At 42.8% G+C, this 24740-nt stretch overlaps 1 long non-coding RNA gene across 2 annotated transcripts; it reads right to left on the reverse strand.

The window, feature by feature from the left end:
* Positions 1–3403: 3403 nt before the first annotated feature.
* LOC116810443 (uncharacterized) lies at positions 3404–13761 on the reverse strand. Of its 2 annotated transcripts, XR_009213228.1 has the most exons (6): positions 13546–13761; positions 7139–7267; positions 6740–6904; positions 5827–5947; positions 5356–5537; positions 3404–4604 (listed from the first exon to the last, which is right to left on the reverse strand). It is a non-coding gene; the product is annotated as an uncharacterized LOC116810443 (long non-coding RNA). The 2 variants fall into 2 exon arrangements; XR_004370293.2 differs by lacking the exon at positions 3404–4604 and having other exon boundaries at positions 4815–5537.
* Between the last annotated feature and the right edge of the window lie 10979 nt (positions 13762–24740).

The raw sequence follows: 24740 nt of genomic DNA on the forward strand, positions 1-24740 counted from the left end.
GAGTCTTGTTCATCCCAGGACCTGGCAATGCCCTGGCAGAGCTGCACGCACCTCCCTGGAGGTGGGAGGACTTTTCCGGTCCCCTAGCTGGGCTGGAGCTGCCTTCCAAACACATGATCACTCTGGGTCTCCTGCCCACACTGCACTTCCTGGGGGCAAGACGCTGTCCTCTCCTGCCCTGACACAATACCGCTGACAGGCCTCAGAAGGCTGTCTCCAGAGTGCCGTGGTCACACCTGCACCACCCCTCCCACCAGAGCACAGCTGTGTCCATTGTCTGGGAGTGGCCAGCTCAGTGCCACCCTCACCCGGCAGCACAGTCCTCCGAGGCCCACAGCCCCACTTCCTTGGCATTAATGTCAGCCTCTTCCTGCTTCAGGGAGCAGAACTTTGCCAGGAAGCTGGAAGATAAGCCAGGCCAAGGAATGGGACAGTGTGTCAGAAAAGGAGAGCTGAGGTCAGGGCTGACCAGGGCCAGACTGGACAGTGCCAGCCCCACGGCTGACAACATCCTCACAGGACAGCCCAGGGTCATGGAGAAGGGTATACAGTGACAGCTCCTGATGAACACAGGAATAATGAATTTATCATAATCACAAATGATGGGGTAGTGCACATAAAAAAGAGGGACCTCATCACCAGAGGGCTGCAGGCTCTTGCCCAGAGTGGCAGGCAGCACAGGGAGGCGCTCACTGCATGGCTCTGCCAGCCGCCAGGCCCCCTTCTCAACGGTGCAGTGCATGGTATTTTGAGGACGCAGGTCCCGACGGCCTTGCTCTTCATCCCTCACAGTGAGGACACGGTCCTCATGAGAGCAGCACAGGTGTGCCTGCGGCAGGATCCTTGATGTCCCTGCGCCCTGGGTGCCCCACAGTGCTCAGCAGGAATGCTGTGAGGGCTGAGGCCCAGCCGGTGGTGGGAAGCCACCAGCACCCCCAAGCCAGCCCTCCCTCTGAAGGGCAGCCTGTGTCCTGGACTGGGGCTTCCCCAGGAGGGTGCCCCACTTGCCCAAAGCAGCTCAGCCTGAACCCAAAACTGTGACCAAAGAATCACGTGTCCTGTGTTGTCCTAGAGAAGTGAGTAGGGGTGTGTTGAGCACACACAAGACACTGTGACAGCACCCTGAGTGCACCGTCACATAGCTGAGATGGACCTGGACCATGGACTGGCTGCAGCAAGAGGAGCCCAAGGATCCTAAGAATTCCTAAGCCTAGCTGTGGAAGGTGACCGCACCCACCTTTAAACACGGGGCTTGTAACTCAGCTCACACCCAACCAATCAGGTAGTAGAGGGCTCACTAAAATACAAATTAAGCTAAAGCAGGAGGTAAATAGTCAAATCATATATCGCCTGAAAGCACAGTGGAAGGGACAATGATCGGGATATAAACCCAGACATTCGAGCAGGGAGCGGCAACTCCCTTTGGGTCCCCTCCCTTTGTATGGGAGCTGTTTTCACTCTATTAAATATTGCAACTTAAAAAAAAAAAAGGCTGCCCAAGGATCTGGATTCCTGGAGGAAGTCACATGGAGGGCCTTCTCTAAGAAGATGGCCAATGCCTCATAGACAACCTGCTCCACTGCCTCTGTTCCAGTTCTGTCCAAGTGTGGGATTTCATTAATCAGGGACAGGGCCGCCCCAGCAGTGCCTGCTACCCAAGGAAATCATGCTGTCCTGACCTGACCATCAAGGAAGGACAAACCTGTCATCCATCACCTTTACTCATTCCGTTAAAAATACATTATGCAGTAGGTTGGCTGAGATACAATTCACCCATTTAAAGCATTACATTCAGTGGTTTTTGGTACTACATTCTGAGTTGTGCAGTATTATCGAAACCAATTTTAGAACATTTTTTTTTCTTCTTTTTTTTGAGATAGAGTCTCCCTCTGTCACCCAGGCTAGAGTGCAGTGGCATGAGCTCAGCTCACTGCAACCTCCGCCTCCCAGGTTCAAGCGATTCTCCTTCTTCAGCCTCCTGAGTAGCTGGGACTACAGATGTGCATCATGACGCCTGACTAATTTTTGTATTTTTAGAAGAGGTGGGATTTCACTATATTGGCCAGGCTGGTCTCAAACTCCTGACCTCAAGCAATCCGCCTGCCTAAGCCTCCCAAAGTGCTGGGATTACAGACGTTGAGCCACTGTGCACAGAAAAATTTTAGGACGTTTTTATCACTCCAATCCCCCACAGCATCCTTGGCCCTTGACAATCACTCCATCTTTTTATCTGTAGTAGGCTAAATAGCCCATAAAGACATCAGGTCCTATTCCCTGAAACCTGTAAATGTTACCTTATTTGGGAAAAGGTTCTTTGCAGATGTGATGAAGTTACAGATCTTGAGATGGAGGATAATCCTGGGTTATACAGGTGGGCCCTAAGTGCAATTGCATGTATCCTCATAAGAGGGAGGCAGAAATTCACACACACAGGAGAAGGCGATGTGAAGATGGAACATAAAGAGAATCTATTTACTCTGTGATGTTGGCTTTTAAGACTGGAGTGATACAGCCACAAGCCAAGGAGTACCAGCAGTGACCAGAAGCTGAAAGACGTGAGGAACAGGTTCGTCTCCTATAGCCTCCCTGCTGCCACTGTGTTTTTTGCCCATGATACGGTACTGACTTTGAACTTCTGGTCTTGAGAATTGTGAGAAATTAAATTTCTGTTCTTTTAAGCCACCAAGTTTGTAGTAACTTGTTATAGCAGCCACAAGAAGCATGAATTTCGTTACCAGGAGTGGGGTGCCTACAAATGTGGCAGTGGCTTTGGAATTGGACAATGAGGGCGAGGGCAGAATTGTGAGAAGCAAGCCTTACATAGTGACATGCACCAGGACTCTGTCCTAAGACCTGCTTTCATGACATGAATCCTCTGGACAATCTCATCCACATCATAGCTAAAACCACCACTTTTAACATGAGGGGTCCTAAATCTGTATCTCTAGCCCAAATCTCATTTCTGAGCTTCAGACTCATTACTTTACAGGGTACTGGATATGACCGCTTTGATGTCCCATAGGCATCTCTTAAGGGAAACATCTTTCCTTCCAAGCCTGCTCCTCCTGTACTTCTTTTCTCAGTGAATGCCATCCATCTTCCCAAGTAGGAAACATAAACGTCAACCTAAATTGCTATCCTCACTACCGTCGTCTGCACCCAGCTTCCAATTAAATGGTTTCACACCAAATCCCTAAAACTTGGGCTGGGTGTGGTGGCTCACACCTATAATCTTGGCACTTTTGGAAGCCAAGGCAGAAGGAATGCTTAAGCCCAGGAGTATGAGACCAGCCTGGGCAACATGGTAAACTCCATTTTTACAAAAAACAAAACAAAAACAAAACAACAACAAAAAGCAAAACAAAAAAACATAAAAAAAAAAAAAAAAAAACCCCACAAAAAACAAAAAGACTAGCCAGGAGTGGTGGTGCACACCTGTAGTCCTAGCTACTAGATGGAGGGGGGAGGATCGATTGAGCCCAGGAGGTCAGGGCTGCAGTAAGCCATGATTGTGCCAGTGCACTCCAGCCTGGGCAACAGAGTGAGACCCTGTCTCAAAAACAAACAAACAAACAAACAAAAACCACCAAGAATTATTCCACAAACATTTATCAATCAAGCTGAACATCTAAACATGAAGAAGAGTTAGATATGGTTTCTGCCTGCTGGGAGCTCATCATGTGTGGAAAAATGGATGCTAAAACTGTCATGACAGAGGTAAGCACAGAGAGCCATGGAAGCACATAGAACAAGCAGCTCACCCACACTGGGCAGTAAGTGAAGGCTTCTTGATGGTGCTGATACCTAAGTTGCGGCTTAAAATACAACTCAGGGTTACCCAGACCAATCAGTCCATTGGCTAGAATATATTTGACACACAAAAAATGTTTGTTGATTATAAGAATATGAGTGACCCTATGAAATTTACATTACTGGCTAATTCAATTAACTGAATCTATTTAGTTACATTTTCATTTGTTCTCTTAAATTACAGGCTTTTCCCTTTTATTTGCATAATGTAACATATTCTTTCTTCAAATCCAATAGCGCAAAGATTAAAGTCCAACTCAGCTCTATTTATAATGTTTCAAATTCAACAAATATTATTTACAAAAGGTGTCAGGTATTAAAAAATGGTTTTTTATTTGTTTTTGAGACAGGATGTCACTGTCACCCAGGCTGCAGTGCAGTGGCACAATTACAGGTCACTGCACCCTCAACCTGCTGAGCTCAAGTGATCCTCCTACCTCATCCTCCTGAGTAGCTGGGACTACAGATGCATGCCACCATGCCTGGCTAATTTTTGTATTCCTTGTAGATGTGGGGTTTTGCTATGTTGCCCAAGCTAGTCTTGAACTCCTGGGCTCAAGCGATCCACCTGCCTTGGCCTCCAAAGTGCTGAGATTACAGGTGTGAGCTACCACACCTGGCCAAGAAAAAGGTTTTCAATGGATATCTAAATAAATGTTAGTAAAGAGTGGTGGAGTGTGGTAGAAGCAAGTGAAATCTTACTTGTAAGAAGGACTCTGCCCTGATGATAGTATCCAGGAAGTTGGTAAATTATTTTCCATGTTCATAATTATTCACCTCGTACCAAATACATTCTAGAGCAGAAACAGTAAATATAAGCATCTAGCTGTACCACAGTAAAAAAGTGCACAGAACATAATTATCACTGAAGTGACAAAGTAAAAAAGCCATTAGTCTCATACATCCTAGCTAACTCATGAGGTAGACTACAACAGGTATGTTCAACAACTTGGTAATATAGGGAAAAGCTTATAGTGAAAACATAAATGGAGAGAATTCACATATAATGAATAAGGTAAGCTTTATATCACACAGTACTCCAACAAAGTATAAACATCTGAATTGAAAGTTTTACAATATCCTAAACTTCAATTAGGGTAGGCTGGGTATAATGTAAAAATGATAGAAATTTAGTAAGTGGAAATCTAACTATGATACTCTGTTTAAAAGATTCAGAGTAGAAGGAGGAGAATTGGCCTGGAACCAACTAAAAGCAACTTTTAACCACTAGAAGAATCAGGAGTTGCTTATCCAGTAATAAAACACTCAGTTTGGTCAAAAGAAAGACCATCTCCCCACCACCCCCAACCAGTGGAGGAATGAAATGCTCAGGCTGTACTATGGCCTGGTTGAAAGGCTTCTCACTGCCCTTTTCTTTAATTCTATAATTAAAAAACTTTCTAATGACAAATTTGGTTCCCATATATGCTGATAGCAGAGAGGGGATATTCTAGTTGGAAGATATGAGCATTTTGCTGAACAGAAATAATTTAATAATTAGCTGACAATCTGGCTTATATATTAGTCTCCTCTGAGTTTCATTACCATTAACAGGATGACTCGGGGCCTCACAGCAAGTTTCTGGACATACAAAGATGAAGAATCCTTGGATTGCGATAGTCAAAGTAGAGGCACCCAGTGAGTCTTGGTGGCATCCATCCAGCAGTGTTTCCTGAGCAGCGCCCAGTGAGTCTTGGTGGCCATCCATCCAGCTCCCTTCCTACTGCCTTGAAATTACAACAGAAACATTCATGCTCTAAATATATGATTACCACAGACAGTCATCAAAGTAGAGGCACCCAGTGAGTCTTGGTGGCATCCAGCAGCGTTTCCTTAACAAAATCCCTCTCCCTTCTTACTGCCTTGAAATTACAACAGAAACATTCATGCTCTAAATATATGATTACCACAGACATAATTACAGCATAGGAAGGCTCTTCTTGTCTAGAATTTGGCACCCTTACAAAAGAAACCCATTTATAAACTATCTTGTCCCATCCTCATGCAACTCTTTACCTTCTTGTAATGTTTGACTCAACCACTAATAAGACCTCAGCAAGACTGGCTCATCTGTTACACAGTTAATGTAGTGAAGCAGCAGAGAGTTGTTTAGCACTGAGCCCATCTGAGAAGGCAGCTGCAATGACAGAACAACTGATCAACAGTTAAGTATCTGAAAAGTGAATAAGGGAGTCATCATACCGAAAATATATAATAATAACAGGCTGGGCATGGTGGCTCATGCCTATCATTACAACACTGTGGGAGGCTGAGGCAGGAGGATCACTTGAGCCCAGGAGTTTGAGACCAGCCTGGGCAACGTATTTTTTATATATATACATACATATATATATACACACACACACACACACACATATATATATATATTTTTTTTTTGAGACAGACTCTCACTCTGTCAACGAGGCTGGAGAGCAGTGGAGAGATCTCGGCTCATCACAACCTCTGCCTCCCAGGTTTGGGCAATTCTCATGCCTCAGCCTCCTGAGTAGCTGGGACTACAGACGTGCACCACCATGCCCAGCTAATTTTTGTATTTTTGGGTAGAGATGTGATTTCACCATGTTGACCAGGCTGGTCTCAAACTTCTGATCTCAAGTGATCCACCCACCTTGGCCTCCCCCAAAGTGTTAGGTTAATCAGTGTGAGCCACTGTGCCCAGCCTGATACAAATTTTTTAAAAAATTAGCCAGGCGTGGTGGTGCACATCTATAGTCCCAGATACTTGGAAGGCTGAGGTGGAAGGATCACATAAGCCCAGGAGTTCATGGCAGCAGTGAGCTATGAATGTGCCACGGCCTGGGTGACAGAGTTAAGACTCTATCTCAAAAAAAAAAAATAAAATAAAATAAAGACCATGAAGGAAGTTCAAATAGAAAAATGCAAACAAGCATATGGTCCAGTCACATACCTCTAAGCAATGGATGTTCTGTAAAAGTTGGGGAAAGCTTTGAAGCTGTTCTAGTGGAAATGATACACTTCCATTCAATCAGAAAGACTCATCTCTTTTTTTTCCACATCCTTTAGTGTAGCTACTGGAATCGAGCACTAGTATAACTGAGAGAGAATTCCACTTCTAAAATAAAAGATAATAAAACAATCTACTGATGGACTAAACAGACTTACACACCATAAATATAAAAGCAGCTATTAAGGTGTTTCAATTAAAGGAATCTGAATATGGTTTACATAGAATCCTGGGTAACTGACATGTATTTAAATATCTATAATCTCCTCTAAGATCTGAATGGTTATTATTCGGATTTAACAAAAGAAGGCCATGCAAGTTGTTTGGGCTTTAGATACTTACTCTTTTTAGAGGAGAAACATTAGCTGGACCTAACATCAACTTCAGAGGTTCTGGAGAAGGTCCCTGGTTTCTTTGCTTCACAGCAAGCTGAGCCATCTTCCATAGATTCTTTGAATTCTTCACATAGATCTATAAATTTGGATATAAAGTACAAGAGAGTAGGTATCCATAAATTGGAGCAATATAAAATCTAAAACTCCTCTTTAATTGAAAATACAGTATGAAATCCTGGACATTTTACTGAGTGAATGGAGAGATCTAATCCATCTGGCAAGTCAGTTAAGAGAGCTTCTGCCATTTTTGTTGACATGTTATATCGTAATAAACTGACATGTAATACTGTAAAGCTCTGTGAAAAAATTTTTAATCTAGCCTATTTGTTTAAAGGGGATGTTGACAATTCATGCTCCCTTGAACCTCCTCATTTTTGCTTTTAGGACAGGAGGGTTCATTAACACACTCAATCGATTACTAAACACACACAATCAGTTACTAAGTATTATAAAGCAGTAACCAAAAAAATCAACTTAAGGCAATCATATCCAAACTGAAATATCCAGAAGCCAATTTAAGTAGTCCATGCCTCCTTGGCAAGACTGTATGGATACCACTTTTCCTTGTGATAGTAAAACGTATCAATTTTCTTACCTCACCCAGTATCAGCTTTTATACTTTACAGATAAATCGGACAATGAACATACTGTATAGAAATCTTGAACTCTTAATCAAAAGGTACACACGAATTATATCTAAATTATTGGCTACAATGATCTAAAATGCACGGTTTTATCTAAATCATTTGCTACGATGATCTAAAACCACTTTATTTACATCTTATATTAATCACAGGACAAAAGCTCTTACATTACCTTTATTTTCAGAACTACAGCCAGCATTGCTATCTGGCGCAGGCAACATATGTCTTCATAACCCCATGATACTATGTGTTTGCCCCCAAGCAAACAGGAGGGAGATACAGGCCCCCCCTCCAAAAGCAACAGCTTAGAGGAGAGAAGGAAAATCAGACACTGAGACGATTCATTTTAGCAAGAAATGAACCTGCCACCCCAAAGAGCACAAAACAAAATCTTAAAATTAAGCTGTACAATATTTTCTATGATTATTCACAAAACTTATTCGCAATATTTTTAAATAAAAATTACAAAACTTTCTGAAAAGTTACAATAAAATTATATCTGTGTGTAAAATGTATCTTATGTGTATATTTGTGTGTGTGTGTGTGTGTGTGTGTGTGTGAGAGAGAGGGGGTTATGAATTAGAAAGCATATGTACCAAAACATTAGAAATAGTTATCTTTGGGTAATGAGATAATGAATGATTTTCACTTTCTTCTTTATACCTTAAAATATCATCATCTCAAAATTTATAATCAGAATTCATTATAAGCTACTGTATTTTTATTTATTTAATTCAGTGAGACTTGGTCTCACTCTGTCACCCAGGCTGGAGAGTGCAGTGGCACGATCTCAGCTGGCTGCAACCTCGACCTCCCAGGCTCAAGCAATCCTCCCCAAGGGAGCCTCCTGAGAAGCTGAGACCAAAGTTAAGTTTTCTTCAGTTTGAAGTAACTTCTTATAATTCTATTGTTTAGCCTCATGATAACCAGAAAACAAAAATCAATAATAGACATCCTAAACATAAAAAGCGAGGAATTAAAACACACTACCAGAAAAAATTACTTCACTACAAATAAAGACAGGAAGGCAGGCGAGGAGGAGAGGAAAGCAAAGAAAGAAAGAAAAAGAGATCAGAGAGAAGAGAAAGAGGAAGGGAGAAAGAACAAAAGAAAAAAAGAGTAGCAAAACAAGAAAACAAGTAAAAAATGGCAGTAGTATGTTTTTACCTGTTAGTAGTAACCCTGAATATGTGACTTAAATTAAATTAAATTAAATTAAGAAAGAGTGGCTGAATGGATTAAAAGACAAGACCCAATTATATACTGCCTACAAGAAACTCAGTTCACCTATGAAGACATACATAGACCGAAAGTGAAAGGATGAAAGATATCCCACACAAGTGGAAACAAAAAAGCACGAATAGCTACACTTAGATAAAATACACTTTAAGTCAAAAAAAGAAAAAATAAAGATAATTATATAATGAGAAAGAAGTAAACAGCAGACTAACAATTATAAGTGCATATTCCACCAACACTCAAGCACCTAAATACAGAAGCAAATATTAACAGACCTTAAAGGACAGATGGACTGCAATGTAACAGTAGAGAACCTCAACGCTCCACTATAACCAACACCCCACTACCGTCAATGAACACATCATACAGACAACAAAATACCAGTTAAACTTTATATGAATGGACCAGACAGACATTTACACAGCTTTCCACTCCACAACTGCACAATGCACATTCTACTGAATAGCACATGGATTATTCTCCAGGACAGACTATGTGTTAGGCCAAAAAACAAGTCACAACACATTTTAAAAAAACTGAACTCTCATCAAATATCTTTTCTGACCCCAGTGGAATAGTATTAGAAATCAGTAACGAGGAACTTTAAAAACTGTACAAACATATGGAAATTAAAATACCTGCTCATGAACAACCGATAAATGAAAATAATAAAAAGGAAATTCAATAGTTATTGAAACAAGTAAGAATAGAAACACAACATAACAAAGCCTGTGGGATTCAGGAAGGCAGCTGTAAGTTTAAACAGTGCATACCTATAAATGCCTACAAATCAGAAACGTAGAAAGATCTCAAATAGCCAACCTGACAGTACAGCTCCAGTACTGAGAACAACAAGAAAAATCAAATGCTAGAATTAGTAGAAAAAATATTATAAAGATTAGAAAAGAAATTTTAAAAATAGAAACAAAAAATACAGAAAGTCAATGGAACAAAGTGCTGGGGTGTTTCACAAAAATCAAAATTGGGCCAGGCGCGGTAGCTCACGCTTGTAATCCCAGCACTTTCGGAGGCCGAGGCGGGCGGATCATGAGGTCAGGAGATCGAGACCACGATGAAACCCGGTCTCTACTAAAAATACAAAAAATTAGCTGGGCGTGGTGGCGGGCACCTGTAGTCCCAGCTACTAGGAGAGGCTGAGGCAGGAGAATGGCGTGAACCCGGGAGGCGGAGCTTGCAGTGAGCCGAGATTGTGCCACTGCACTCCAGCCTGGGCGACAGAGCGAGACTCGTCTCAAAAAAAAAAAAAAGAAAAGGAAAAATCAAAATTGACAAGCCTTAACTAGACTAAGGATAAGAAAAAAATCATAATGAGAAAGGAGACATTACAATTGATAACAGAAATATGAAAGCTTGAATAGATTACAAAAAACATCTATATGCAAACAAATTGAAAAATCTAGAAGTGAATAAATTTCTAGACACATAATGAATTCCCAAGATAGAATGATAAAAAAATAAAAAACCTGAACAGACCAATAATGAGTAATGTAATTAAAGCAGTAATAAAGATTCTCCTGGGAAAGAACAACACAACAATCATGGTTTTACTGTTAAATTCTACCAAACATTTTTTAAAAAGCTAATACCAATTGTACTCAAAATATTCCCCATAAAATGAAGAGGAAGGCAGGCTTTGAAACGTGTTCTATGAGGACAGCATGACCCTGGTACAAAACCCAGACCAGGACACAACACAAAAAGAAATGATGAACAAAGATGCAAAAAATCCTCAACAAAATACTTGAAAATCGCATTTGACAACACAATAAAAACATCATCTGCCATGATCAAGTGGGATTCATCCCAGGAATATGAGGATGATTCAATAAACACAAGTAAGTGTGATACCACATTCAGCACATCAAGAACAAAAGCCATATAATCATTTAAGCAGATGCTGAAAAAAAATCAGCATTCCTTCATGATAAAAACTCAACATGAGCACAGAAGGCACATACCTCAGTGCAACAAAGGCCATATATGACAAACGCACAGCTAATACCATAATCAACGGGGAAAAGTTAAAAGCTCTTCCTCTAAGATCTGGAACAAGTGTGCCTACTTTTATACCACTTTCATTCAGCATAGTACTGGAAGTCCTAGCTAGAGCAATTGGACAGAATGCAATAAAAGGCATACAAACTGGAAAAAAGGAAGTCAAATTGTCTCTGTTGGCAGGCGACATGAACATATATATAGAGAACCCCAAAGATTCCATAAAAAACCTACTAGAAATAATAAATTCAGTCAAGTTGCAAGATACGATATCAATATACAAAAATGAGTAGCATGCCCATGCACCAATAGTGAAATACCTAAGAAAGAAATCAAGTTATTTTGTTACCAAAAAAATCATATCTAAAGATAAACTTAACCCAAAAAGCAAAAGATCCCACAATGAAAACTATAGAACACAGATGAAAGATATTAAAGCAGACTCAAGTAAATGGAAAGATATCCCATGTCCATGCACTAGAAAAATATTGTTAAAATACCTATTATCACCCAATGGGATCTACAGAATCAATGCAATCCATCTTAAGTTACGAGACATTCTTCATAGAAATAATAAAAACCATCCTAAAATTCACATGGAAATGCAGAATACCTCAGATAGACTAAAGAATCTGGAATAAAAAGAAAAGCTGGAGACATCACACTACCTGATTTCAAAATGTACTACAAATCTATAGTAAGTATGGTACCATCAAAACAGCATGGTACCATCAACAAAAGGGGTGTGAGAGAGAGAGAGAGGAATGAATGAGACAGACATAGACAAGTGAAGCAAAATAGAGAAATCAGAAATAAATTCACGCATTTCTGGTCAACTCATTTTAAAAAAAAGGCACCAAGAACACACATTCGGGAAGGACAAACTCTTCAATAAACTGTGCTAGGAAAACCCAAAACCCACATGCACAAGAACACATCTAGACTGTCATCTTACCACATACAAAACTCTACTCAATAATAAAGATTTAAATGTAGGACATGAAACTATGAAACTACTAGAGAAGAAAACATAAGATAAACGTTTCATGAAATTGGCTAGGACAAGGAATTTTCAAATAGACATCAAAAGCACAAGCAACAAAAGCAAAGATGTAATTACATTAAACTTAAACGCTTCTGCAAAGCAGAGGAAGCAATCAGAATGAAGAAACCTAGAGAACGGAAGAAAGTATTTGCAAACTACGCCATCAAGCAACGGGTTAATACACAAAACATATAAAGAACTCAAACTACTCAAAAGCAAAATTACAAATACTGTTATTAAAAAAATACCTACCCAAAACCTTTGTCCCCCACCATTATTTCCCCACCTTCTTTTCCCAACCGCCTTTGCCCCCCTCCCTCTCGCCACCCTTTTTCTTCCTCCACCTACTCCCAAACTTTCACCACCATTTTCTCTTTCTCCACCGTCATTTCGCAAAGCCTTCTCTACTCTCCCACTCACCCTTTCCCCATCCATTTACCCAAACACTTTCCCCACTGTTTTTTCCCACCATCTTTTCCCCTACTCCCTGGCCACCCTTTTTCCCCCTCCCGCTCTCATCACCCTATTTTGCTCCTTCATCTAAGCAAAAACCTTTTCCCCCGTCTTTTCCCAAAGCCTTCTCCCCACTGTTGCTGCTCACCACCCTCTTTTCCCCCTTTATCTACCCAAAAACTGTTTTCCTCATCGTCTTTCCCCCGCTCCTCCTTGCCACCCTCTTTCCCTTCTCCATCTACCCGAAAACATTTCCCCCCGTCTTTTCACAAACCCTTCTCCCCACTCCTGCTCACCTCTGTTCTCCCCTTCCATGTACCCAAAACTTCCCCACCATCTTTTCAAAGTCTCCCCCCTTTACCACTCGTGCTCTTCTTTCCCCTATCCTGCTTGCCACCCTCCTTTTTGCCCTCCATCTACCCCAAACTATTTTTCTGTCTTTTTCCCAACCGTGTATCCCTGCTCCCTTTCGCCACCCTCTTTCCGCTCTCCATCTATCGAAACACTTTTTACCCACCGTCTTTCTTTTCTGCCACCATCTTTTTGCAAAACCTTATCTTCCTCCTGCTGGCTACCCTCTTTTTCCTTCTCCCACTTGCTACCCTCTTTTGCTCCTCTACCCCAAAATTCTTTCCCCCCACTGTATTTTCTCCCCACCGTCTTCTCTCCCTACTGCTTGCCCCCGTTTTTCCCCATCACCACCCTCTCTTTCCTCCTGCCACTTGCCACCCTCTTTTCTCCCTCCATCTACCCATAAACTTTTTACCCACCGTCTTTCTGCAAAACCTTCCCTCCCTCCCGCTCCCCACCGTTTTTCTGCCTCCATCTACCCAAAACCTTTTTTCCCTGCCATCTTTTTGCAATGCTTTCTCCTGCTAGCTATCCTTTTTTCCCTTTGGCACTAACTACCCACTTTACCCTCCTCCATCTATCCCAAAACTGTTTTCCTTCTCATACCGCTTCAGGTGCGCTGCTATCTCAGTCGCTGCCAACCACAGCGAGACGAGCTGTGCTCCCGTGACTCCAGCCTCCAGCATACGGCCAGTGACTCCCGAGTCCTAATCCTCTAGCCCAGGCACTGACCAACTCGATAAGACACGGTAGCCTGAAAAATCCTGTCCTGTTGTCAGCATCATTTATATACTGCGGTTATGCCCACGGAGGTTCCTGGACTGCATGTTTTGATTGGATGAGAAAAAAACCTCCAGGCTTACTCTGATTGGACTTTATTACCATGTTCTGATTGGATGAGAGCAAGTCTTAACACAACCAATCACAGCATGAAAATAAAGTCCAATCAGAGTAGGCCTAGAGGTTTTTCTCTCGTCCAATCAGAACATGTAGTCCAGGAACGTCATTTGCGTAACCTCGGTACATAAAGCATGCAGAGGTTGCGTCAGGTCATTTCAGGGTCTTCTGTGTCGGGCGGAGGAGCTACTCTGTGCCCAGCTTAGAAAACTGGAAGGGGCGGCCACGTTCCGCTGGCAGAGGATGGATGGAGCCTGGAGCCCTGGAGCCTGGGACACTATCTCGCTGCGGTTGGTGGTGGCGACAGAGTAGTAGGAGGGCGGCAGCAGTGGGAGTTTTTCCTGCCGGGCTAGAGAACTAGGAGAAGGAAGAGGCACCGCCACATGCTGGAGGCTGGAGCCTGTGCAACCGCGGCTCGCCTCGCTGTGGTTGGTGGTGACATCAGAGACTGCAGCTCGGCCACAGCGGTGGAAATGTGATGGGGTAGGTGAGTTTTCGGGGGCTGCCCTGTACGCCTCTGGGAGCAAGGGTTTGGTGTCCTATTGGGGTTCACTGCTAGAGGCTACCCTGCCTGTGGCAGTGGTCTGGTTGGGGGCACTCTCCGGGGTGGCATTGCTGGTGGTGGGGCAGGTTGGCTGGCTATCTGGGGCTACACTAGTGTGCCCACGGTGGCAGGGGTGGTGGGGGGAGGCAGGTTGTGTACACTAACGTACTGCCAGTGGCTCTGGAAGGGTTAGGGGCACTATCTTCTGCTGCACTGCCTGCAGCAGGGGGTGAGTTGGGTAGAGTTATCCGGGGCTACAGTGCTAGCAGTGGGGGGTGGTTTAGGGGCGTTGTTGGGTGCTGCACTGCCTGGGGCGTTATTGGGTGCTGACTGAGGGGTGCGCTATCAGGAGCTGAACTGCCCATGGTGGGGTGGGGGGAGGCAGGTTTGGGATGCTGTCTAGTGCAGGTACACCTGTAGCTGGGTCAGATTGTGGGCACTATCGGGTGATGCACTGCTTGTGGTGTGGGGGGAGTGCTTTGTGGGGGGTATTGGGGAAAGGACACCCTATTCAATATATGGTGCTGGGATAATTGGCAAGCCACATGCAGAAGAATGAAACAGTTCTTTAAAAGGTTAAATATAGAATTACCACGTGACTCAGTAAATTCACTCCTATGTATACACCAAAAAGAAATTAAAACAAATGCCTCCACAAAAAGTAGCATAGAAGTATTTATAGCAATAAAAAGTAGAAAACAACAGAAATGTCCATCAATTGAGGAGATTAATGAAATGTGGCCTGTTCATAAAATACAGTAGTACTTGGCAATGAAAAAGAAGAAGGTATTAATACATGCTCCAAAAAGGATGAACATTGAAAACATGAAAAGTGAAAGTAGTGAGTCACACATAACTATATATTATTGTAATTCTGCTTACATGAAATGTCCAGGATAGGCAAATCCTTCCAGAATAGGCAAATCCTTAGGAAGTAGATGGATGGTTGCCTAGGGCTGGGAGGGGTTTAAAGGAAGAGTGGGAAAAATGGGGAAAGATTGCTAATGGGTGCAAGGTTTCTTTTAAGGAGCATAAAAATGTTCTATAATTATGTTGTGGTGATTGCTTATCCACCCAGTTAATGCACTAAAAAAATTGAATTTTATACTTTACATGAGTGAATTAAATAATATATAAGTTACATCTCAATGAACCAATGAAAAAAGTTAAATATGTGGTATGCATACACACAATTTCTTCATTTTATTTTATTTTACTTCCATAGGTTTTTGGGGAACAGGTGGTGTTTGATTATGAGTAAGTTCTTTAGAGGTGATTAGTGAGATTTTGGTGCACCCAACACCTGTGCAGTATACACTATCCAATTTGTAGTCTTTTATTCCTCATGCCCCACACCCTTTCTCCCAAGTCCCCGAAGTCCATTGTAGTATTCTAATGCCTTTGCATCCTCATAGCTTAATTCCCGTTTACGAGCGAGAGCATGCAATGTTTGGTTTTCCATTCTGACGTTGCTTCGCTTAGAATACTAGTCTCTGATTCCATTCAGGTTGCTGTGAATCCCATTATTTTTTTTCCTTTTATGGCTGAATAGTATTCCTATATATATATATATTTATGTCACAATTTCTTAATCCACTTATTGATGGGCACTTGGGCTGGTTACATATTTTTGCACTTGTGAATTGTGCTGCTATAAACGTGTGTGCAAGTACCTTTTTTATATAATGATTTCTTTTCTCTGGGTAGATATCCAGTAATGGAATTGCTGGATTACATGGTAGTTCTACTTTTCTTCTTTAAGAAATCTGCACACTGTTTACCATAGTGGCTGTACTAGTTTACATTCCCACCAGCAGTGTAAAAGTGTTCCCTTTTCACCACATGCCCACCAATATTTATTATTTTTTGGTGTTTTGATTATGACCGTTCTTGCAGGAGTGAGGTGGCATAGTTTTTTTGTTTTTGTTTTTGACAGAGTCTGTTGTCAGTGCAACCTTCACCCCCTGAATTCAAGTGATTCTCCTGTCTCAGCCTCCCGAGTAGCTGGGACTAGAGGTGCCCACCACCACACTAGACTAATTTTTATATTTTTAGTAGAGGTGGGTTTTCACCATGTTGGCCAGGATGGTTTTGATATCTTGACCTCGGGATCCACCCATCCCGGCCTCCCAAAGTGCTGGGGTTTCAGGCGTGAGCTGTGAGCCACCGCACCCGGCCCAGCATTGTGGTTTCAATTGACATATCTGATCATTAGTGATGTTGAGCATTTTTTCATATGTTTTTTGGCCATTTTTTATATCTTCTTTTGAGAATTGTCTGTTCAAGTCCTTAGACTATTATTTGAATGGATTGGGTTTATTTTTTTTTTTCTGCTAATTTGTCTGAGTTCCTTGTAGGTTCTGGATATTAGTCCTTTGTCAGGTGTATAGATGAAGATATTCTCCCATTCTGTGGGTTGTCTGCTTACTCTGCTAATTGTTTCTTTTTGCTGTTCAGAAACTTTTTGGTTTAATTAAGTCTTACCTGTTGATCTTCATTTTGTTGTTGTCACACTTGCTTTAGGGTTCTTGGTCATGAAGTCTTTGCCTAAGCCAATGTCTAGAAGGGTTTTTCCAATGTTATCTTCTATAATTTTTATGGTTTCAGGTCTCAGGTTTAAGTTGATTTTTGTTTAAGGTAAGCGATGAGGATCCAGTTTTATTTTTCTACATGTGGCTTACCAATTTTCCCAGCAACATATATTGAATAGGGTGTCCTTTCCCAACTTTATGTTTTTGTTTGCTTTGTCAAAGGCAAGTTGGCTGTAAGTATTTGGGATTATTTCTGGGTTTTCTATTTTGTTCCATTGGTCTATGTGCCTACGTTTATACCAGTACTATGCTGTTTTCCTGACTTGTAGTATAGATTCAAGTCAGGTAATGTAATGCCTCCAAATTTGTTCTTTCTGCTTAGTCTTGCTTTGGCTGTGTGGGCTCTTTTTTGGTTCCATATGAATTTTTGAATTATCTTTTCTAGATTTGTGAAGAATGATGGTGATATATTGATGGGAATTGCTTTGAATTTGTAAATTGCTTTTTGGCATTACGATCATTTTTCCAATACTGATTTTACCCATCCATGAGCATGAGATGTGTTTCCATTTGTTTGTGTCATCTATGATTTCTTTCAGCAGTGTTTTGTAGTTTTCCTTGTAGAGCTCTTTTACCTCCTGGTTAGGTATATTCCTAAGTATTTTACTTATTTTTTCATTTGCAGCTATTGTAAAAGGGGTTGCATTCTTGATCTGATTCTCAGCTTGCACGTTGTTGGGGTATAGCAGAGCTACTGATTGGGTACTGTTAATTTTATATCCTGAATATTTGCTGAAATAATCAGTTTTAGGAGCTTTTTGGGGGAGTCTTTAGGGTTTTCTAGGTATACAATCATATCACCAGCAAACAGTGACGGTTTGACTTCCCCTTTACCAATCTGGATACCCTTTATTTCTCTTGTTTGAGTGCTCTGGTTATGACTGTCAGTGCTATGTTGAATAGAAGTGGTGAGAGTGGGCATCCTTGTCCTGTTTCAGTTCTCAGAGGAAATGCTTTCAACTTTCCCCTGTTTAGTATTATGTTGGCTGTGGGTTTGTCATAGGATGGCTTTTATTACCTTAAGGCGTGTCCCTTCTATGCATATTTTATTGAGGGTTTTAATCATAAAGGGATGCTGGATTTTGTCAAATGCCTTTTGTGTGTCTATTGAGATAACCATGTGACTTTGCTTTTAATTCTGTTTATGTGATGTATCAGATTTATTGACTTGCCTATGTTAAACCGGAAAAGCTCGTGTGTTCTCGAGCTACAGGGTGCCGTGGCAGCTTTGGGATAACTTGAGGCTGCATCCTGGGGAAGAAACACCTCCTGTGTCCTGGCTGACTGCTGAGGACAGAGCTTCGGTGTGGCCTCTCTGCGGCCCGGCTTCTTTGGGGTGTTTTTCCTTCATGGTGAGTACAGAAGCTTTCCTTTTCTGGCATGTTCTCTGTATTCCTGCTAGGTTCTCCTTTTTTTCTTGCTATCTTACCATTAATTTTACAGTAGTACTCATTTCTCAAGGGCTTTTGAGGTTGGAAAGTGTAGGAGGCTTTAGGACTGTTTCCGAGGGAGACTCCCCATGTAGTTGGAGAGACAGGAAGGACCTGGCTGTGGGAGGAGGGGGAACCCTGGTGCAGGTGGGGTGTTGGGGCCAGGCCCCAGTTGGGCTGCCTTGCATCCAAGCCTCAGGTGGAAGGAAAGGATCCAACAACCTCCAGAGTTTGATTTTTTTAATTTTTTTTTTTTTTTTTTTTGGAGATATAGTGTGGGCCTATTGCCTAGGCTGGAGTGCAGTGGGGATCTCAGCTTACTGTAACCTCCATTTTCTGGGCTCAAGGGATTCTCCAACCACAGCCTCCGCAGTAGCTAGGCGTGTGTCACCATGCCCAGCTATTTTAAAAAAATATTTTTGGTAGAGATGGGGTTTTGTCATGTTGCCCAAACTCGTCTCAAACTCCTGAGCTCAAAGCAGTCCTCCTGCCTCGGCTTCCCAAAGTGCTGGGATTTATAGGCATGAACTACTGAGCCTGGTCTGCTGAATTTTTAAATCTGTGTCCCAGCCATCAGGACATAGGGGTCACTTTTCTCCATTCCCTGCAGCACCTGACTAATTCTGTCCCACTGGTCATGGCCACCTGACCGGGGGAAAGGAGCTTGCTTGTGGTTTAATGTTCTCTTTGCAGAAATGTCTATTCAGGGTCCCTGCTCAGTTTTGGGTGGATCCTTGGTTTTTTTGTTGCTACTTAGCACTGTTAATGTGTTGCATATTTGCCATAACAACCCCTTAGCTGATACGTGATTCCTCAAAACGTTCTCCCAGCCTTTCTCTTTGGGTTCATTGTTTCCTTTCCCTTGCAAACATTTTGCACTTTGATGTAGCCATGCGTGTTTTTTTATGGCCAGGCATAACGGCTCATGCCTGTAATCCAAGCACTTTGGAAGGCCGACGTGGGTAGATCACTTGAGCCAAAGATTTTGAGACCAGCCTAGGCAACATGGCAAAACTTCATCTCTAAAAAATACAAAAAAATTAGCCAGGCATGGCGGTGTGTGCCTGTAGTTCCAGCTATTCAGGAGGCAGAAGTGGGAGGATCACTTGTGCCAGGGAGGTCAAGACTGCAGTGAGCCATGATCATGCCACTGTGCTCCAGCATGAGTGACAGAGTCCCTGTAGTTACCACTTCTATGAATCCCTCAAATTTTCTAACTTTTTTTTGAGAAAGAGTCTCATTCTCTCACCAAGGCTGGAGCACAGCGGCATATCAGGAATGTGAGTTCTCCAGCTTTGTTTCCATTTCTCAGGATTCCTTAGCCATTCAGGGCCATTCGTGTTTTCATGTGAACATTAACATTGTGTATTCATATTTCTTAAATTTCTGTGCATAATACAGAGTATGCTGGGACTGTTTTTCCTCTGGGACATTTTGATGCATGTATTTTTTAGTAATCAAATCAGGGTACTTGGCATATCTGTTCTGTCATGCAGGTATTATTGCTCTTTTGTGAGAACGTTTGAATTGCTCCCTTCTAGGTTTTTTGAAAAATACAGTATTTTGTTAACCAGAATAACCCAGCTGTGGTATAGTGCATACGAATGTATTTCTCCCAACTAACTACAACTTCGTTTCCATAACCAATCTTCCCATCCCCTTTTTCCCCCTCTTCTCAGAAAACCTCTACTGTACCTTCCCTTATTAAAGGCAAAGTTTTTTGGATTCCATATAAGTGAGATGAATCTGTGCTTGTCTTTCTATGCCTGGCTTATTTTATCTATCATATTTTCCAGGTTCATCCATATGGCTCCAAATGAAGATTACATTTTTTTTTATGGATGAAGAGTATTGCGTTGTGCAGATATACCTAAGTTCTTGCAAACCTTGCCACTGAGGGCTAAAATGCTGAGTCTGTAAGTAAACTTTAAAGGAAGTCTAGGCCAAAAAGACTAACTCTTAGGTAAGTCCTAGTCCTGCACTGGGCCTAGAGACAGTGCACTGGTGGGGCATGTGTCATACTGAGAAACCAGTTGGAGTGGCTGAAGGAATGCTGGCATTACTCCTCCCCTAACCCTAGGCTACACAGCTTGCACCTTCAAAAGAGACCCCTTTCTTCTGCTTGAGAGGAAAGGAAAAAATATGGGGAGGACATTGTCTTGCATCTTGGATACCAGCTCAACTACAGCAGGAGAGGGCACTGGTCAGAGTTATGAGGCCCCTTCACTTACAGGCCCTTACTCCCAGATGACATTTCTAGACACACCCTGGGTGAGAATGGAACCCGCTGCCTTGAAGGGAAAGACCAATTGTGGCAGGATTTGTCATCTGCTAACTGAAGAGCCATTGGGCCCCAAATAACCAGCAGTGATACTCGGGTACTGTGTTGAGGGCCTTGGTTGAGATGCTGAGACTTACTGGCTTCAGACAACAACAGGGCCACAGGAGTTCCAGCACCAAGCTGACTCCTGGGGTTCCTGATTCCAGGATTTGACTCTTGGATGACATTCCTCGACCTGCCCTGAGTCAGAGGGAAGCCCATTGCCCTGCAGGGCAAGTCCCAGGCCAGGCAGCATTCAGCACAAATCTGACTTAAGTGCCCTGAGGCCTTAAGGGAACACTGGCATTAGTCTGGCAGTAGTCTCTGTGGCCTATGGTGACAGTGGCTATGGAGTGAGGCCCCTTTGGAAAGGGGATAGAAGAATGGGAAGGACCACATTTTGTGGTTTGTGTACCAGCGCAGTCGCAATACATCAGAATATCAGGTAAACTTCTGCTGTCCCTGACTAGACCCACCCAGGGCCGGGGGGGAAACTTGCCACTCTGAAAGGAAGGACACAGGCCTGGCTGGCTTTGCCACATGCTTATTATAGAGCCCCAGGGCCTTGAACAAACATAGGCAGTACCCAAGGAGTGGTTAGAGTGGGCCTTGGGCAAGACCCAGTGCTATGCTGGCTTCTGGTCTGAGTCAGCACAGTTATCATGGTGGTGGTCACAGGGCGCTTGTGTCACTCCACCCCCAGCTTTAAGTGGCAAAGAGAGACACTCCACTTGTTTGGGAGAAAGTAAGGTAAGAGAACAAGCCTCTCTGCCTGGTAACCCAGAGAATTCTCTTGGATATTGTCCAAGGCCATCAAGGCAGTACCTCTAAGAGTCAGCAGGAAATACAGTGTTAGTGGGCTTAGGGTGCCCCCTAAAGCAGATACAGCTTATATCACAGACCAAAGTCCTTTTAAATATCTGGAAAGCCTTCCCAAGCCCAGACAGTGAAGATTATAATAAATAACTCTTCAATCCCTGGACACCGAAGAACATCTACTAGGATCAACACCATCCAAGAAAACATGACCTCACCAAACAAAATAAGGCACCCGAGACCAATCCTGGAGAAACAGAGACGTGACCTTTTAGACAGAGAATTCAACATAGCTGTGACGAAGAAACTCAAAGAAACTCAAGGTAACACAGAGAAGGAATTCAGAATCCTATCAGATAAATTTGACAAAGAGATTGAGATAATTAGAAGCAGAAATTCTGGAGTTGAATCATGTGTGATCCACCTGCCTCGGTCTCCCAAATAACAGGCATGAGCCACTATGCCTGGCTCCGATGACACTCTTTTAGTTACTTTGAAATGTACAATTATTATTGAATATATTCACTGTGTTGTGCTGTCAAATAATAGGTCTTATTCATTCTGTCTAGCTATTTTTTGTACTAATTAGACATTCTCAGCTCCCTCCCGTCCCCCACTACCCTTCCCAGCCTCTGGTAACCATCCTTCTACTCCCTATCTCCGTGAGTTCAATTGTTTTGATTTTTAGATAACACAAATAAGTGAGAACATGTGATGTTTGTCTTTCTGTGCTTGGCTTATTTCACTTAACATAATGATTTCCACTTCATGCTGCAAATGACTGACTCCCATTCATTTTTATGGCTGAGTAGTACTCCATTGTGTATCTGTAATTATTTAAACTCTTTGTTAAACTTATCTAATAGGAATTCTTTCTCTGTGTTATCTCAAATTTATTAGCAGTATAGGCTTGTTCGTATCCATCTTTCTTGGGAAGGATTTCCAAGTATTCGAAAGGACTTGGGTGTTGTGATCTAGGCTGTATCTGGGGACCCCAAGCCTGGTAACGCTGTGTTTCTTGCAGACTCATAGAGGTAGCAGCTTGGTGGCCTTGGATAAGATCTGGAAGAATTTTCTAGATTACCAGGCAGAGACTTGTTTTCTTTCTTTACTTCCTTCCAAACAAACAGTCTGTCTCTGCTGAGCTGTGTGGAGCTGGGGATGGGATGATAAAAGTACCCCTGTGGCTACCACCACTGGAACTGACCTAAAGTACTCCTGTGGCTACCATCACTGGGACAGACCTGGGGTACCCCGGTAGCCACCACCACTGGGTCAGACTTGAAGCCAGCGGGGTACTGAGTCTTGCCCAAGGCCTGTTGCAGCCATTACCTGGCTACCACCTATGTTTGCTACAGCTCTACAATCAGCAGGTAGCAAAACCATCCAGGCTTGTGTCCTTCCCTTCAGTGCAGTGAGCTCCCCACATCCTGAGGCAGGTCTAGAGATGCTGTCTGGGAGCAAAGACTGGAATCAACAACCTTAGAAATTTACCTGGTATTCTGTTCTACTGTAGCTGAGCTGCCACTCAAACCACGAGACACAGTTCTTCCCACTCTTCCTTCCCCTTTTCATAGGTAGGAGAGCCTTACCCCATGGCCATCACTACTGTAGGCCCAAGCGGAATACTGCCAGGCTACTGCCTGTGTTCACTTAATGCCCTAGGGCTCTTCAGTTAGCTTGTGGTGAATGCTGTCAGGTCTGGAACCCACACTTCAGGGCAGTGGGTTCCCTTTGGCCCAGGGCGGGTCCAGAAATGCTGTCCAAGAGCCAAGGCCTTCTTCAATCAGTGATCCCAAAAGCCTGCTTGGTGCTCTCTACCCATTGTGGCTGAGCTCATAGCTAAGGTGTAAGACAAAGTCCTCTTTACTTTTCCCTCTGCCTTTCTCAAGCAGAAGGCCTTCTCTGCCTTCGTCACCATAGCCACCACAGCTGTTAATGTGCTAGGTCTCACCTGAAACCCAGCCCTTTATTATTATTTTTTTAAATAACAGCTTTATTAAAATATAATTCACGTATCATTCAATTTATTTGTTGAAATCTGCAGTTCAGTGGGTTTTAGAATATTCACAGAGCTGTGCACTGATCACCACAGTCACTCTAAGAACCTTTTCTTACCCTATAGAGAAATCCACACCCCTTAGCCACTGTCTCCTACTCCCCCCACCTGCCTTTGCCCCCAGCCTTAGGCAACCATTGATTGATTTTCTGTCACTATAGATTTGCCTAATCTGGACAAATAGAATTGTACAATATATGATCTTTTGTGGCTGGTTTTTTTCCCTCTTAGTACAATGTTTTCAGAGTTCCTTTATATTGTAGCATGTATCAGTATTTCATTCCTTCTATGGCTGAATAATATTCCATGGTAGAGACACACTGTGTTTTGTTTATCCATTCATCAGTTGGTGGACATTTGGGTTGTTTTCATGTATTGGCCATTATGAATAATGCTGCTATGAAGATTGCTATACAAGTTTTTGTATGGATATACGTATTTTTTTCCTCTGGGAACAATAAAGTGATAAATCCCTTCACCTCATTCTACCAAGTAGTGGGGACCACAGGTGCATGTCACCCGGGTCTTGCTGTTTCCCAGGCTGGTCTTGAACTCTTGGCCTCACGTGATCCTCTCCCCTAGGCCTCCCAAAGTGCAAGGATTACAAGTATGGGCCACATCATGCCTGGCCCCCACCCTGCCTTTTGAGAACCAAAAGAAGGAACCAAATTCTCCTTAGCTCAACTCAAGCCATTTCCTGATTTCTTAATCAGGAAGGAGCTGGTTACTGGGCCGTCCAGGCCTCTCAAGCAGCACAGAAATGAGGTGAGTGCATTTTCCTGCTGCTCCACTCTGCAGAGAATTGGAGGATGTTTACTCATTTGCAGAGAGAGATGCCTTGTAGGCACCTTAGGATGGAGGAAGCCCTGATTCCAGTGTCCTTTTTTTTCTTCAGAAACAGGATCTTGCTCTGTCACCCAGGATGGAGTTCAGTGGTGCAACATGGCTCATTGGAGCCTCAAACCCCCAGGCTAGCAATCCTACCTCTGCCTTTCGAGTAGCTGGGACTACAGGTGAGCACCATGACAGTGAATTTTGAATTTTTCGGTAGAGATGGGGCCTGGCTGTGTTGCCAGGGCTGGCCTTGAACTCCTGCACTCAAGGGATTTTCCTGCCTGGGGCTCCCAAAGTATTGATATTACAA

The sequence above is a fragment of the Hylobates moloch genome, unplaced genomic scaffold (genome assembly GCF_009828535.3).
Source record: "Hylobates moloch isolate HMO894 unplaced genomic scaffold, HMol_V3 SCAFFOLD_4, whole genome shotgun sequence".
In the NCBI taxonomy this organism is placed as follows: Eukaryota; Metazoa; Chordata; class Mammalia; order Primates; family Hylobatidae; genus Hylobates; species Hylobates moloch.